At 42.8% G+C, this 17,390-nt stretch overlaps 1 protein-coding gene and 1 long non-coding RNA gene across 2 annotated transcripts in view; one reads left to right on the top strand and one right to left on the bottom strand.

The window, feature by feature from the left end:
• The first annotated feature begins 5,473 nt into the window (after nt 1–5,473).
• Nucleotides 5,474–9,741, top strand: LOC125691808 (uncharacterized). The gene is made up of 3 exons (XR_007376258.1): nt 5,474–7,924; nt 8,041–8,198; nt 8,648–9,741. It is a non-coding gene; the product is annotated as an uncharacterized LOC125691808 (long non-coding RNA).
• Nucleotides 9,742–9,865: 124 nt separating this feature from the next.
• The window catches only part of LOC125691799 (toll-like receptor 2 type-1), a 74,405-nt gene continuing 66,880 nt past the window's right edge, over nt 9,866–17,390 (bottom strand). Inside the window, exon 8 of the transcript XR_007376253.1 lies at nt 9,866–10,700. The gene's annotated coding sequence lies outside the window, so the exon portion shown is untranslated. The remainder of the gene's footprint in view (nt 10,701–17,390) is intronic.

Below are 17,390 nucleotides of genomic sequence, written 5' to 3'. Positions count from 1 at the left end.
TTCAGTGTATATTCATAGGACTATTGTTTCTATCTAGTCCCTTGAATATTCTGGTTCAGCAGACACCCCTAACATGTAATCAGACTGACTTTTCAGTCCAGACAGAAGACACTACCATTCATGTAATTGGGTTAAGTGTCACTGAATTGTTCTAGGGCAGTGTGCTCTATAGATTTATTATACAGCTTTGTACATTCTACCAGGTTATTACCAAGAAATACATCAATCACCATGACAAACACAGAGCAGCACTATTCACAATCTCTGAACTGAGGCATCAAGTAGATCCATTGCTAATTAGGATGATGACAGCCAGGAATTACAATTAAAAGTCCCTGTTTACTTCTCACTCCTTAAGATTATTCATCTCTGTTCCATCCTTTTCCTCCTCACAAATCTGGTGGCAAAACATTAGGCAGACCCTCCTGTGATTTGGTTGAATAGTTCCTTGTTAGCAGACACACATTAACGATGATAAATGATAGACAAGAAAGCAGACACAAAGCTACAAGACCTGGAGGTCTTTGTTTACACACAGCACTCATCTAGCATTAGCTGGCTTTCTTACACCACAAAAACCAAATGATACAGACCAGAAAATGTGCGTCATGCATGAGGTAATAGTGACCTGGGTGATGCCTCGGAAGCGCTTAAACATACATGAAAAAAAAGGGGGAAAGGACAAAAAAACATGCTTCTACAGTGATTTGTCATGGGAATTTGGCACAGTCTTGCATAAGAAACTTGCCTAACAGTGTATAAAGTCATTTGGGATGACTGGCATTTGGGTCACTGAAAAGAGCATGAAGATGACAACGAACTGAACACATCTGTATCTGCAGGCCACAGACCCTGAGGACCAAGTTACAGGAGAGAGGTTACTGGAGCTGTGAGTGCTGAAGGAGAGGGGAAGCAGGCAGAGCTGCCTGCAAAAACATAATATTGAGAAGGAATGGGCAAATCCAAAACAGTCAAAGTGGAGCTCTTTCTACAGATAGCCCTCTTCCTGCCTTGTTGACTAGATGAACGTGCTGATAGGCAGCAATGATAAATTTCTTTAAAAGTCCGTACTGGGGAAAAATGAGAATATTAAATTCTTTCCCATTTTCTAAAGTCTAAAGGTTGTGTGTCTGTGAAGTCCTGCCTTGAAATAGTCTTTCATCAGACTTTCATCATTCTTTTTCAACTGGCTGTAGATTTTCATTTTTATTTTTAGTCAAAACATTTTGATAACATGCTTTGAGTGTGTTTCAGTAATCACTTCAGCACAAACCGTCACTGACATGTCCAGGAGTTTAAGTGTTGGAGAAGTCCAGCTCTTCCACAAGTATTTTTTTGCTTCAGAAGAAGTCCATGGTGGAATGAAAACATTTTTCTTACCAGGCTTCCAATTACCTGACAATCCTGGAGATTTTCCTACTTGAGATGGTGATGCTCTTGTGCAAGGAAGAAGCATTCAAACAGAAAAGCTATTTCACAAACAAAAACAAAACAAAACCATGCACCTTAGAGGTAATTTGCAGCAGTGATTTTCCTAACATCCTCTGTTTCAGCCCTTTTTTTGACCAAAGGCAGCACCTGTGTAGAAATCAATGCACAGTGTATCTTCTTAGAACAAGTAGTTGTTTCTCACACCTTCTCAGGCTGAAACTGGCCTGCTTACATTTTGCAGCTTTCTTATACCTTCTTTCAGTAGCTGGGTATAAAAGAGTTACAGCATAGCTTCATCTATTATTTCATTTAACCTCCCTGTTATTTTTATGTGTTAATATTAAATTAACTTCAGGCTGACAAAAATACATAAAGGAAGAATTTATCTGCCTTAAGTTAACTTAATATATAATTAGAACAATAGAATGAGAAAGAAATGGCACTTTACAATGAAAACATTCAAATAGTTAAAAAAACAATACATACATTTCTGCATGAAGAAACTAAACCAGGTAATCTTGGATCAAACCTGTGAGCATAGGGCAGATAAGTGAGAATATCCACTGCCAGGATATTAGTAACAAAGGAAGCTCAGTTTTAAAAGAGCCACAAGAAGAAAAACATTAATAGCTCTTAATGCTTCTCATAGCAATGAAACAGCCACTTAAAGGGAAAATGGAAATTTGAAAAACAAATGGAGTGTAACTTTGATTAAGGATTTGTTTTTCAAAGGCTATCTATGTTACATGATTGGTAGACTTCAGTCCCTGTAGTGCAACATATTCATACTGGAGCTCAGATTTTAGCAAGTACATGATGTTTTGATTGGAAACTGGATATAAGGAGATTCCTTCAAACAATAACCAAAATGAAGACATTGACATGAGGAATTCAGCTGTGGTTTCCCATGCAGCTGAGGCTGTCTAGAAGTTCAAAGAGCATGGCAAGAATGCTGCTCTCGTCCCTCCAAAATTCTCCACTGATGCCCCAGCGCAGCCTTGCCCCATTGCTCTGCCACAATTAGTTGTAGAGAAAAGCATCACTTGATAACCTACTGAAAGCCCTGACAAGCTTCCTATCTCCCTTCAGAATGTCATTTAATGAGCAGAACCATTTAGCTTGATCCCCAGTTGCCTGGATGGTCTGGTAAGGACCTTGAGGTACAGCAAAAGTTTAGCAGATTTAATTCAGGCCAGAGCAGCCCAGCTGAAAACAGAACCCATCTTTCATTTCATGCAGAATTTCAAGCTATGCAAGGTTAATTTTGGACAGCAGAAAGGTGCAAATGAACAGCAGTGGCACCCGTCAAGATGCAAGCTGTGCCACATTTATAAACAGGTTCTGTATTCAACTAATGCTTTCACCTCTGGCATGCAGAACAAGTTTGCTCAAGAGCAGAAAAAGACTGACTAATACAAAGCTGCACACTGCAGTGCTTTATTCATTTTTTCACATTAAACTGACAGCCTAATTAGTAACATTAGTGCAGAACTAATAGCACATTAGTTATAGTGGCTATTTCTTTCCTAAATGTTTTATCTAAGGCTCAGAGGTTTGATACTGCAGTTCACTAAAAAAAAAAGAAGGGATTTTTTTCCCTTTTTCCCTGCCCTTGATAAATCTTGGTCTGTTTCAGTTGTTTATTTTTCTGATCAGATGCTAAGCTAGAATGATTTTTTCTTGGTTAGAATAAAAGATATCAGGTATATTCATTCTTCTATTTATGAAGGTGTTCAGGAACAAATCCTTTCTAATCACCGATGCTGTAACATCAGAGCAACAGTGATTGTACTTCAGTTGACCACACCACAGTTGTTTGTAGAGCCAAGAACATTAAACAAGACACAAATGTGCTCAGTGGTTTAAAGAAATTCATGGGCCTAGGGGGAAAAACCTCAGACAATAATACTCAAGTGATGATGAGTATTAATTATAGGAATAATTACAGAGCATAGACCCCGGTGTTCCAGGTCTCTCTTCCATACGTTTCTTGGTGCATGGTTTATACCATCAAGACTGTAGCTGAAAAAACCTAGCAAGGGATCCAGGGGTGGCTTACTTGCTCTCTTAAACTGTGATATATGAGCATTTGCTGCTGGTAAGGAGATGCCCATTTCTGCAGACCCATCTCCTCACAGCTCCCTGCAGCCACAGAGGGCAGCTGTACAGTACGTAACACACGCACAGCTCTTGCTTAGCCCAAAGCTCCGGGTTTACTGAGCACAGTCATTGATGCTAGTAACAGATTCGTCCAAAACTTCCAGCAATATGCTGGTGTGGTTACAGGAAGGAGACATGGTGCTGATCATGCAGCAATCAACAACTGTTAATGTAAACTTCACCAGCCCCTGTTTACATATGGCTGTGAACATCCAGCAGGGATGAAGTATTTCGTTCACACCAAGCCCCTGTGAACCAGGTGGAGAATCTACTACTATGCAGAAGCATCCCAAGCCCTTCTTTAAGTTACACTGCTGGTGCTATCTGAGTGTACCTGAGGCATGTGAAGCACTAGCTTCTGCTTCAGGCAGGAATTTATAGCCAAACAGGACAAAAAACCAGCCACATGCCCAAAACCACCTGCAGGACCAAGTGCCACAAGGGAACGCCTTACCTGGGCACTGCAGGGATGCGGCAGAATCCCAACCAGGTTGGCAGCACTGAGTGGCTGTGTCCAGCCTGCAGCTGCAAGCATGGAAATTAAGGTTTGGGCCTCTAAAATAATATTTTAGATCAAAAACATATAGATACATCTTGATTAAAAAACTTTAATTTATCTTAGAGCAGTTAATTTGTTCTTTCTGTATCCATACATGAACAGGGCATTTGTTTAGGAACCAGAAAAATCTGTTTCCTATAAGCAGCTTGGCATTCTGTCTTTATTGTCTAGAACAGTCATAGAGAAAACATTGTGCTATCAAAAAGAACCATTACCACTTCAACTTCATCACACTGGATTAATCTCACACTGAGATATCAGAGGCTAATTTGAGACGAACCACAGGGAAAGTGGAAGTGGACCTAGAAGTTAATCAGTTTGCCTGTACTTAATACAGCCCTGGCTCTCTTGCCTGCTGTTGAACAAACCCTTTAGAAGAGTTTGTTCCTGATCTTTATCAAAGAGTACAGATGGAACTCTACATACTGAGATGTGAAAATCCCAGCAAGGACTTCATGGGGAATGGTCAACTGGGACCTTTATTTCAGCCTGACTGTGCATTAGGAAGTGCTTGGAGGCCTATTTTTTCCAAAATGACTCTCAGAAAATTCTCTTAGTGGGTTGTTTCTTTTCCCAGAATAAAATGTAAGTTCAGTGCGTGAAATAAGCTATTACCAATAAAAGCATTTTTATGGTAGGATAAGGGAAATTTATGCTAGGGCTTTCGCTTGTTTGGCACGTGGGCTAAGGCAACAATGGAAAAACAGCGTTTGCTCCATCTGTGCGAGGCAGCTCCTTCCTGCTCCCTCTGGTGGTACGGCTTTGGGTTTGCAGGAGCGTGGGCGCCCCAGCTCAGCTGCGGGCTGTTGCCCAGAGCCTGCCACCGGAGAGGCGCTTAACGGCCGTTTGCGTGCTCTCCCAAGCGCTGACCAAAATCCTTTGAAAGCCAGGATGACCGTGTTTCCACTCCGACCTCATCAGCTTCGCCTGGTAGACTTCACCAAGGCAGAAACCAGGGACTCCCGCGTTCGAGACCGCAGTCCCAGGTAGCTCACACCTGCAGAAAGAGCCCTCCTCCGCGCGTGCCTGCTGCCTATGGGCACCACTGCATTTCACTGGCTGACTGCAGTAGGCATAAAGGCAAGAGCAGTGAGGGCATGGACAGAAATGCAGGTGCTAGACATACTGACGCTTGGCAACTGCCCCATCTCTGCTTTCTTGCTTCCTATTTAATTCACTCTTCAGGGGAGTTTATTGCTGATCTATGCTAGAAAATAACTCATATAATTGAAATGTCAGTGAGATGTTGTTTTGCCCAATATAACATTTCATTTGGAAATTTCTGGATGCAATTATCCCTTGTGAGTAATAAAAACAATGGCCTAGATGATGTGTGAATATAAAACGCTAGTTGTCTCAGCATTTCAGATCAAACGGACTATGTCCTTCTTGGGAGCAGCTGCAGGAATTCAAGCAGTGAAACAGGCAGGGCATCTTGCACTTATTTTTTTTATAAGCACCAGGCTCCTCCATCACCACAATCCTCACCCATTTTCCTTCCATTCAAGGGAGAGGAGGAGGAGGACAACCAACATGGAGCAGCCATGGGAACTGCTCAGCATTTCACAGAATCACAGAATCACAGAATTGTAGGGGTTGGAAGGGACCTCCAGAGATCATCGAGTCCAATCCCCCTGCCAAAGCAGGTTCCCTACAGCAGGTCGCACAGGTCGGCATCCAGGCAGGTCTTGAACATCTCCAGAGAAGGAGACTCCACCACCTCCCTGGGCAGCCTGTTCCAGTGTTCCAGTTTGCCCCCCAGTGTTTCAGTGGCTAATAACGGGCAATGATACCTCCCAGAAAAAAACACTGTGTAAGGATTTGGTCAGGAAATTTCCAATTTGCAAATTTTTGGATGAATTTTATGTATTCATGCACGCATCCCAAAAATTCTGTCGACACAGCAATTTCAAGACAAGGAGGAAAGGGAGAGAAAATATTTGGGTTTCGATCCCTATAAATCCCCAACTTGCTCCTTTTAAAATACACACATTCCCTTAAAAAGAAGAAAACTATTCTACAGTCCCATTTTTTGAGAAATAAGAGCTACTGGCAAGACATAACTGAAGCTTAATAGTTTTCAAATCTGGTACAATCTGAACAACTTCACTACCAAGCAACTATAGTTAAGATATTAATAACTTCTTTACAGAATAATTTAGAGTTCAGACAATTCCAGGGAGTGGCCTGAAACTGGAAAGGTAGGGTGCTCAGGGTACTCAGCCCTTAGCACTAAATGTGAAGGTCCTTAACTCACAGAGTGAACAAATCATACATTTCTGTTTCAGTCAACATGAAAGCAGATTCAGTATGAATCACATAACACTGCACATTCACTGAAGTGAATTCCCACATTATGTCATCAGTGTGTTTGTTTATTAGTTTACAGAATTTGAACATAATCCACAACACCAATATTAAGATAGAAAAAGAAAGTAAAAAATAAAAGTCAGATATCCGATTCAAACAACTGCTATGAACTTCCTCCATTCTGTGAAATATACACCTAAAGGGCAAGGCTGCTCTTTTCTTCTAACAAGCCAAGGCACAATCAGACTATATGAGAACCAGAAGAAAACTTGCATCTCAGTTCTTGTGCCCACACTTACAAATAGTTCCTGTCTTCACAACAGAAAAAAAGGCATGTCCTGGATCTGGAGACCACAAAACCTGAGGAAGTCCAGATCCATCCTGAAACTTCACAGCTGATACTTTTCTTTTAATTTATCACACAGTGAATTCACTGGGTTTTGAAAGATTTACTGCAAATTAGATTACAGATTAGCTGTACTGAAGCTGAAATCAATATATTACCACTTCCTGAAACAACTTCAGCTTTTTGTTAGTTTGCAGACAACATCACTGTAAGCACTGGCACCCACTTGGCCATCAGCAGAATGTACACTTTGATAAATATTCTAAATTAAGCACATATGAGAGCCTGAGAACCACAATGACATGCACCTTGGAATGAGACTCGGAATATTTCGTCTGGCAGAGTTCAAAAGGCTTTTCATCTGGGAGCAGCTGCAGCTTGGTTAGCACAAGAATGGATTGATTGTAATTTATAACACAGAATATGGATTAATGCAATATTCATGGAAAACCATGTGTGCAGAGCTCCATCTGTCCAGTGGAGTTCTGAAAGCATTTTACTTTGGGAAAGAATGACGAAACCAGAAAGCATTTGCCTTCACTGCATCCAAGCTGAGAACAAAGGTATTTTCCTTGCTTTGGTGGTATACAAACAGGTAGTAAAGTCTCAGATGACTCCCTTCAAGCCTTACCCAAAGAGGGCTGGAACAGCTCTGGTGGTCTTCAAGGGTCTGTGATTCAGCTGCCTTCTTGTTTTTGCCTGCAAAATTACAGAGACTACAAGATGCATTGGGTCTATATGGAATATCCTCACAGAACTTCTGCTCTTGAGATCAGAGCTGGTGGCCATATAGACAAGGACCCATGCACAGCCAAGAGGGGCTATAAATAGGAGGAAGGCCAGTACATCAAAGCCAGCAGTCTTGTACAGTATTAATAAACACTTAGGTGACTGAATAAGCCACTGCAGTGGAAATGCTAAGCCATGGCCTGAAACAGTGCTTGAGCACCTGGTGGGAAGGCAGGGCCAACTTGGGAGCTCAGGTGCACTGCGTGCATCTGAGTGACTGGAAGGGGTGGAGCCAGGATTCACCCCTGCCCAGGCCTCATTTAAGGGTTGGCATGGGAGATGAGGGTATCTGTTGTTGGAGATCCCTGCCTACTTGAGGCTTTCCAAAGGTAAGCAGCTCTTTTCCTTCATTTCTGCAGCTGCTGTATTTGGGCTTATTCTCATTTACTGTAGCCAAAGACTTTTCTACCCTGCTATTATCATGATACTTTCCATCCTATTATAGCATTACAACCACCAAGAACAATCATACACGCTCAGGCAGAGGCGATGAAGATAATGGACAGACCACAGGACTCATTCTTCTATCAAAGGCTGAATAGACTATTGCAGTCTCTGCTATACTGTGCACGATGAAGAGGCCAGCCAAACTTCCACACTTAGGTATTTGGCTTGTATTCTTGTTGCTCTGATGCTATTGAAGACCTTTGAGTCAAGACTGAAAAGTATATTTGGCAAATCTTACCTGGAGAGGCAAAAAAATTCTGTGTCAAACTGCACTCTTAGATAGGTCCACATACATTCTTCACATGGTTTTGTTTCAAAGTACATCAGAAAAATATTAAGAAACAGAATTTATCCTAAATCACAAAACTACCGAGGCTGGCTCAGGGTCCATCAAGCCCAGCCCTGGCTGCATCAGGGCCACCCACAGCAGCTGCCTGGGCCCATGTTCGAGTGGCTTTGGGAGATCTCCAAGGAGATCAACAGCCTGTATTAGTGTTCTATCACGCTCGATAGAAAAAAAGAGCCATTAAAAACAGCCTGGCTCTCTATTCTTTGCACTCTTCAGGTATTTTGTATATATTGATGAAAAGCCTTCTCTTTTGCAGGCTGAACAGTCCCAGCTCTCACTGCCTCTTCTCGTGGAAGAGGTGCTCCAGTTTCTTTGTCATCTTTGTTCCCACTTTCACTGAACTCTTTTTCCAATACATCCATGCCTCCCAGAAATAGACGCAGCAGACAAGCTGTGGCCTCACCAGCACTGAGTACAAGAGAAGGATCTTCCTTTTTGACCTGCTGGCAACGCTCCTTCTAATGCAGCCTAGGACACTGTTAGCCTTCTTTGCTCCAAGGGCTCATTGCTGGCTCCTGCTCAACTTGGTGTTCATCAGGATCTCAGGTCCTTTCCTGGCAAGCTGCTTTCCAGCTGGTTGGCCTGCAGCCTGTACTGTTACACAGAGGGTTGTTCCTCTGCAGGAACTTTGCTCTTGTTGAGCTTCATGAGGTTCCTGGATAATAGATGCTGTACACATATGCTGCTGTTGGAATGAGTAACACTCATTCCCTTTGCAAATTGGAATCGTTATGGTGGATTTTATGCACAGAAATCATTCTTTTTCCAATAAGATGAAATTCTGCAGCTGCTTTAATACATGAGGCATCAATTTAAGATTTGAAGTAAATAATAAGCTCCTGAAGAGGAATACACTTCTACCAAGCGAGCTTGCAAAAAAAGGGAGAGTGCAGTTACCCGAGTTTGAATTGAGCCAGGATACTGGAGCATGTCAAAGGTTACGATCCTCATCCAGGAGAGATCACAGATAATTAGAGCAATTAAAAATGCCTTGGGAAGACAAACCTTGACCAGTTAAGGCCACCTCTCACTGCTTGGCATGGAGATACCATAGCATCCACAGTTTTCTTGGTGCTTGTGTGTGGCCAAACTGGGAATCCCAGCCTTTCCAAGAGACATCATGTCCAGAAGATCTGACCAAAGAGGCATGGCAAGAGGAGAAAACAATTACAGTGGCATGGAGACACCTAACACAACTTCCTAGATACATATTTATGCGAAGACTTAAGCAAACCACAACCTATTTGAAAACATGCCCATAGATTCCTTTCTGTCAGGAGAGTTGTATTCAGCACACTTTCAAAGCCTGATTATAGGCATTTATACCACACAACCTGCAATCCCTTTTAATGACTTGACTTCCCTTTACGCTATTATGGCTGCTTATCTTTTCCCTAAGTCAGTTTTACAAAGTGCATGATGCACCTTCACACCTTTCTTGGGTGTCATTTAATCTCTTTCTACTCTTCTATTATTTCTGTTTTTTTTGTTTTTGTTTTTTTTTTTTTTTTTATGAAGCATTAGCACACTGGGATAACCCACTTGGTTCAGAGGGAACTGTGATTTTAATCCAAATTGCCAATAAAACCATAGTGAAGCTCAGGGAAACATGATTGTACTTACAGCAGCTTGTGAGTTTGTTAGAAATCACCCAGCTATTACGTAGAGGAAGGGATAATTACTGCACACAGTTATCTGATTTTTTGATAGAAGGAGTGGTGCTAGAAGTGAAACTAAGTCAGTGAAAGATCCCCTGCTATTTCAAAAGGTCTTCAGTGTTCAGGGTTGATGGTCCCCTGAAGTTTTTCTCCAGAAACTTAAGGAGTTTGAAAGAAAATAAGTATCTCAGATTCTAGAACTCCTGCTACTCCTCAGTTTTGAAGAGCAGCCTTCATGGGACAGCAAATCTTCAGTGGTTTAGTGGTCTCCAGTAAATGAAAAAGAAGAACTGACTACAGCAGACATGGAGAAAGTTGAAGTACTCAAGTTCTTTGCTTCAGTCTTCAATATCTCTTAGGCTTCCCAGTTCTCTTCCAACCCTAAAGCTTTGGGTGGGAGTTGGGGAGCAGAGCACCTCCTTCTGCAAGAGAAGAGCAAGTCTGAGACCACCTTATGAGGCTGAGTGTGTACAAGTCTATGGAGCTGGATGACATGCATCCCAGAGTCCTGAAGGAACTGGCTGACGTGGTTGCCAAGCTGCTCTCCCTCATATCTGCAAAGTCATGGCTGTCATATGAAGCAACTGATGTTGTCTACCTGGACTTGTACAAGGCCTTTGACATGGTCCCGCATCACATTTTGTCTCTAAACTGGAAAGAAATGGTTTTGAAGGCTGGACTATTCAACAGAATGATACAGCTGATATAACAGAAGGCAGGCATGCAAAGGGACTGGGAGTTTGAGAAGTAGGTCCACATAGACTTGATGAGGTTCAACAAGGCCAAGTGCAAGGTTGTCTTCCTGTTTTCTTATCTGTCACATGCTGGTCCTTAAGGCCCCTTTCAAACCAAGCCATTCTATGAATTTTCTTGTGATGTTCCTGAAATCATACTTCTTCCTTGTTTGTTCCAACATGCCAGGCTGGTGAGATTGTGTTAACATATCAGATCACTTTGTTGTGCTTTCTATGCTGAGTACATGTTTTACTTGTATCACATCCTATAAGACATACTGAAATAATCTAGAATATGACACATTTGATTTTGAAAAAGTCATCAGAGTTGATGCTACACTGTATTCTGGTTTGTGCATTTTCTCACTCTTCATATGCTATCATTTAAAAGCATTTTCAAAAACCAAGGTCTCTCTCAGATCCATGAATAAAGAAACATTGTGCATTGTCTTCTCAGGGCTATTCTACAACTAGCCTTCTACAAGCACCACTTCATGCAGGAATATTATACAAATAATCAAACTTTCTATCAGTCAAAGCTGTCCTCCCCATCACCATTTTTATAGTGTTCCAGACTGCACATTTTCTTGTGGTTATTTTCCTTGCACTCACATAATTCTTCCTGTAAGGACTTCTGTGGTTTCCTGTACAGCAATCAACCTTCCAACTACTTTTCTTTCCTAACAGCCTGAAAGTTCTTGAGGTGAGTAAAGGCCATGTGACACTGTGGCAGAAGATCCAGAGAGGAGAAGCACAAAATAGATGAGTATTGGTGAAGGAAAAAGCACTGGAAACCACTGGGAGGAAACTGGGGTGAAAATACAAGTAAGAATATCTGATTCCCATCTACAAATAGAGAGTGGGGAAATGTTACATTTCCCTCAAGTACCTAAACCTCTGCTTGTCTATACCACTCCTGTGGTGTGAACACCCAGCTCAGAAGTCATAGGGCTACCAAAAGGCACCCTCACACAAGGCAAACACCAGTGCAGCCTGAAGCACTCTCCTCTCTACCACCCAGCATTTCAGCTAAATGAAAAGCAAAGAGTTCCCTCCAGGATAACCAAACAAAAGCTATGTGTCTTGAACTCTCATTGCATCCAAACAGGCGAAGGGAGCTTGCCAGAGCAAAAAAGCTCCAGAGTCAAAGGATTTCCACTGAGAATACTCTGCAACAGGTCCTCTGAGGATTGGCCCACACTTCCCAGCCAGTTCTTACTGCTGCAGCTGAGATGAGGAGCCTCCCATTGCAATGACGCATTTGACAGTTTTGCCAAGAGCACTGGGTGAGGTGTCAAGGAAAGAATCACTGCACTTTCCTGAAAAAAAGGAGATGTGCTGAGGAAGAATGCTTGAAATGCTCTTTCTAGCAAACCTGGCTGGCAAAGAGCCTCTGCGGAAAAACACCAAGGGGTGTTGATACTTTGGTTGTGTCCCAGGGGAGAAGGAAGTAATTGTTCTTCCTAGCTTCTAACTCTCCAGAGCTTGCTCGCCCAATGTCAGTAACGTTCAAGGCATCTGCACTGAAGAGCAAACATCTTTTTTTGTGCTCAGGCTCACTTTGAAGACATTTTTACACTCTGAATTTAAAGCTAATTAATGCCCTGTGTTTGCCTTGCCTCAATTAGCAGACTTCAGAGCTTCAGTGCTTAACATAGGGCTTTCATCAGGTCTCTTCATTACCCAAGAGGAAGCCCCAGTTCTGGCCTCAGCAACTCCCACAGCAAGGAGTGCCAAACCCACCAGGCTCTTGTAACTCACAACAAAAAGTGCCACAAGAAAGCTGAAGAGGCTTCTGAGAGAACACAGCGTATTTTGGGCAGTACCATCAGGGAGATTTCACTATGCTGAATGACAAAAGGATTCACTCATTCAGCTTCAAAGCAGGTGCTGCATCAAAGCACCAACTCAGAGTAAGGGGAAAACAATTCACAATAATTATGCTTTTACAAATCTAAACAGAAGGAGAAGGCACAGTCTTATTCAGGTTTTCTTGCTGGAGAGAAACCTCAAGGAGCAATCAGCGCTGTAACAGTTGTTAGAGCCCACAATAAAGAAAGCCTTCCAGAGGCAAAATTTTAAGGGACTTACAGAGCAAAGTGCAACACACCTCTGATGACAGCAAGCTGAGCAATGTGGTTAATACAACAAGAGGAAGGAAAGCCATCCAGAGGGACCTTGACAAACTCGAAAGGTGGGACCTTGTGGACCTAATGAGGTTCAACAAAGCAAAGTGCAAGGTTTTGCTCCTGGGTCATGTACACAAACAGAGAAGAAGTCCTTGGGAGCGATCCTGCTGAAAATGACATAGGGGCCCGGTTGATGAAAAACTGAACATGTGCCAGCGGTTTGTGCTTGCAGCCCAGAAGGCCAGTGGTATCTTGGGCTCCATTAGAAGAGGGGTGGCCAGCAGGGACAGGAAGGTGACTGTCGCCCTCTACTCTGCCCTTGCGAGGCCTCAGTTGGAGTACTGCATCCAGGTCTGGAGCCCCCAACACAGGAAGGATGCGGAGCTTTTGGAGACGGTCCAGAAGAAGGCTATGAAAATGATCGGAGAGCTGGAGCACCTCCTCTGTGAAGACAGGATGAAGGAACCAGGAAAGAAAAGGCTGCAGGGAGACCTCATTATGGCCTTCCAGTATTTAAGGGAGTTCATGAACATGAAGGAAATCAGCCTTTTACAAGGGCAGATTGTGATAGGACAAGGGAGAATAGCTTTAAACTAAAGAGGGGAGATTTAGATTAGATGTAGGGGAAGGTTTTTTTTACTGAGGGAGTGGTGAGGTGCTGGAACAGGTTACCCAGGGAGGCTGTGGAAGTTCCATCCCTGAAGATATTTAAGGCCAGGTTGGATGGGGCCCTGGACAATCTGATCTAGTACTTGATCTACTGGTTGGGCTGTGGCAGGGGGTTTGGAACTTGATGATCCTTGGGGTCCCTTCCAATCCAAGCCATTCTATGAGTCTATGAAATGCCCATATACCTCTGCAGGTGTATGGAATGGGTATAAAAAACATGTATGTAATAAAATCTTCACAACAGCTACCTGAGACTACTCCTGAACTTATCTTGGTGGAAGGTTTTAATAGCATGGCATCACCTAAGCCATGTCTTTATTCCATTTTTAAGACAGTCGACTTCTGTTTGATTTACTTTACACCCTCTGACTTTAAACAGAGCATAATGGAAGGCTCTTCTTCCATTACTTTTATATGTCATATCCTTTCTTTCTGTTTCTTCTTTAAAACATATTGTTTAATTTATGTAATGCAAGGTGATGCATCCAGAACTTTGCAAATGGAATGCATAATTGAACATTATATTTTATTCTGGAGAGACACACCATAGAATTAGGATTTGAACAATATTCTTGTGGATCTAGGGGAAGGGAACAAAGTAACACAAATAAAAAATTATAAAGCAATTTGTGGTGTATCTACAGAATATTTTCCAGATATTTGCATAGTAAGAGAAAGACTTAACATTAATAAAAGGTTGGTTTAATAATTCACAAGCTGTGTTATACTATGCTTAATTCCTTTAGCTAATTTTGCATATAAGGAGCGTGCATGAACAGAGGTTGGGCTGATAGTGAGAATGGAGGATGAGAAAAGCAGCATATTTCAGATAGTTAGTTCTCTTTATACATCCTTCTCACTCCTAACTCCCCCCAGAAATCTGTGCAGTGGGAAAACGCAGAGCAAAAGACTGCTAGAGCTCAAACCACATTGCAAATGAGACCACAGTGGGGTCAGAATTTCACACCTGCAGAGGCATATGGGCACTTCATAGACTGTCTCTGTGAAAGGCATTTGAAATGCTGAGGACAAAAGATTATGAGTAACATTTGATGCAGTACTACTGTAAAATCAAACAGGAGAGAAAACAAAGTATAGTCAAGAGAGAATAAAGGCCAGGGAAAAGAGAAAGAGGATTGCCTTTGCTAATCAGCTACTTTAGTCATTATCATAGGCATGAAACTAAGATATGAATTTGGAGTGAAAAGTACTTCATAGGGAGCTGCTTTGCCCTGGGATACTGATGTAAACAGAGAGATGTCAAATTATTGAAGTTTGAGCTGATGCCAGATAGTGTCAGACTGCAGAGTTTCTGCTTCTGTCTAAAACACAAACAGTGGGAATACTGAATTTGAACTTTATCATATGAACACTGATCTTTATATCTATTGGCTCCCAAAAACATCTGAGTTCCGTACAAACCCTAGTTTATGCATTGCTAGGGCTCCATTTTTTCATTTTCCCCAGATGTGAGGGTTTTTCTTATTTAACATATTATGATCTGGTATTTGTGGCTGTAGAAATACATGTTTAAAAGCATACAGTAGGCAGATAGATAGTATCATTCTGCACTTGTAAATATGCAGCTCAAAATGGGGGTTCCAACAGAAATTTGCCTTTCTTTTTTTCTTTAACTGCTCTGGCATCTCTGCATAAATAGACAAGGAGAAAAGAAAAGGTGCATTACCACAACCAGCAATCATCAGTAATTAATACTAGAAAAGATCCAAGGCAACAGGTACACTTACACCACCACATTTGCAGTTCATGTTTATTAGTCACTACTTGATGCTAGAAGGTCTAATACCTGGCAGGGCTTTACTCCCTCTGATCTCAGGAAGTCTACAATTGGGAGGGCCATAGACACAACACAAATGTCCACTTGTCCCATGCACTGCAGTATGTAAAGCATGGTGGCAATGAATGCAAAGCAGCTCAGCTCCCTGCTTCAGCACCCCAAAGTGAAGATGGGATATCCATCCCATCAATGCAAAGCACAGTAGGCCAGGATGCCCAAGCTGTTTGGTGCATGGGCTTCTAACCCGCTAGCAGTGCTGGCCACACACAGAGACGCAGGGGGACAGAGCCGCTTGTCACTGCCACCTCATCATATGCCTCACTTCCCTGGCCACTGTATCCAGGGAAAAAGCACTCTCTGTTGCGATGCCAGGCAAGTTCTGGGAGAAGACATTCCCAGAGAGCTGCACATTTGAGGAGGCACTTTAAAAGCCCAGACCTCTTTGTTTAAACTCCAGTTGAAGACAGACTCATAAACTCTGTGTATTTTTTATTGGTTATTGTCTCATTTAATCCCCTTTGGAAAGGCAACAATAGAGGATTTAGTTATAGTGTTTTTTGTTTTGTTTTTTTTTCCCAAGCTAGTGAGGTTATTCCTTCACTCTGAAATTCAAAGCAGAGTGTACCATACGTCTAGCTATGAGCACAGCCAGGATACATCAGCCCACCCCATTTGTCCTGTTTCTGACTCAACAATGAGCACCATTAGCCAGAGCATCGCATTGAGAACAGAAGTCTTTGCCCGAATACCAGAGCTCAAAGGAGTGGATCCTCACCCTCACCCAAAAGTGTGCCTTGTCTGAACTCCTGGGAAGCCTGTTTGAATTTCTCTCCTGCTGGATGTGAGCCAGCAGTGTGCACTTGCAGCCGACTGTGGCCAACTGTGTTCTGGGCTGCATGAAAAAGGAGCGGCCAGCAGGAGAGGGAGGTGATCGTCCCCCTCTGCTCGGCTCTTGTGAGGCCCCATCTGGAGCGCTGCGTCCAGGCCTGGGGCCCCCAGAACAAGAGAGAGATGGAGCTCTTGGTCAAGAGGAGAGGCACTAAGATGAGCAGAGGGCTGGAGCAGCACTCCTATGAAAAAAGGTTGAGGGAACTGGGCTTGTTTAGCTTGGAGAAGAGAAGACTCTGGTGAGACCTCATTGTGGCCTGCCAATATTTGAAGGGAGCTTATGAACAGGAGGGGAAAGAGCTGTTTACAAGGATGGATAGTGATAGCATAAGGGGGAGTGGTTTTAAACTGAGACAGGGGAGGTTTAGGTTGGATATTAGGAGGTAGTTTTTCACCCAGAGGGTGGTGAGGCACTGGAACAGGTTGCCCAAGGAGGCTGTGGATGCCCCATCCCTGGAGGCATTCAAAGCCAGGCTGGATGTGGCTCTGGGCAGCCTGGTCTGCTGGTTGGTGACCCTGCACATAGCAGGAGTTGAAGCTAGGTGATCATTGTGGTCCTTTTCAACCCAGGCCATTCTATGATTCTACAGGTGGAAACGTGGAGTAGAGAACAAAGGGGCACTTCCAGAGGACAGAAAAAGCTTCTCACTAGCTTAAGTGTGGTCTAGTCACTGCCTCTCAAAACAAGCACCAAAACTCCCACTGGCATCAGATACATCACTGGGTTATCCATGACAGCAAGAGGACACCTCTGTTTTTCACAGAATAGCTTGAGTTGGAAGAGACCTTATAGATCATCTATTCCAACTCCATGCTATTGGCAAGGTTGCCACCAACTAGACCAAGTTGCCCAGAGCCCATCCAGTCTGGCCTTGAATACCTCCAGGAGGAGGAGCCAAAGTTTCTCACTATCTTGTCTTCAAAAACAGGAACAAAACAAAACAAAACACAAAAAAACACCACTCTCTCATGCTAGACAAAAACCTATTAATGAAGTAAGAAAATCAGCAGACTCCCACCATCCCTTCTGCAGACTACAGCAAACTGCCCTCAGACACAAACGCTAGTTTTCCAACAGCTGCCAGCATTTTTGTTTAGAAGAGACATTTGTTACGAAGGAAGA

Source organism: Lagopus muta, chromosome 4, assembly GCF_023343835.1.
Source record: "Lagopus muta isolate bLagMut1 chromosome 4, bLagMut1 primary, whole genome shotgun sequence".
Classification (NCBI taxonomy): domain Eukaryota; kingdom Metazoa; phylum Chordata; class Aves; order Galliformes; family Phasianidae; genus Lagopus; species Lagopus muta.
The sequence above is the reverse complement of the archived record's forward strand: the minus strand, read 5'-3'. Positions and strand labels throughout refer to the sequence as shown.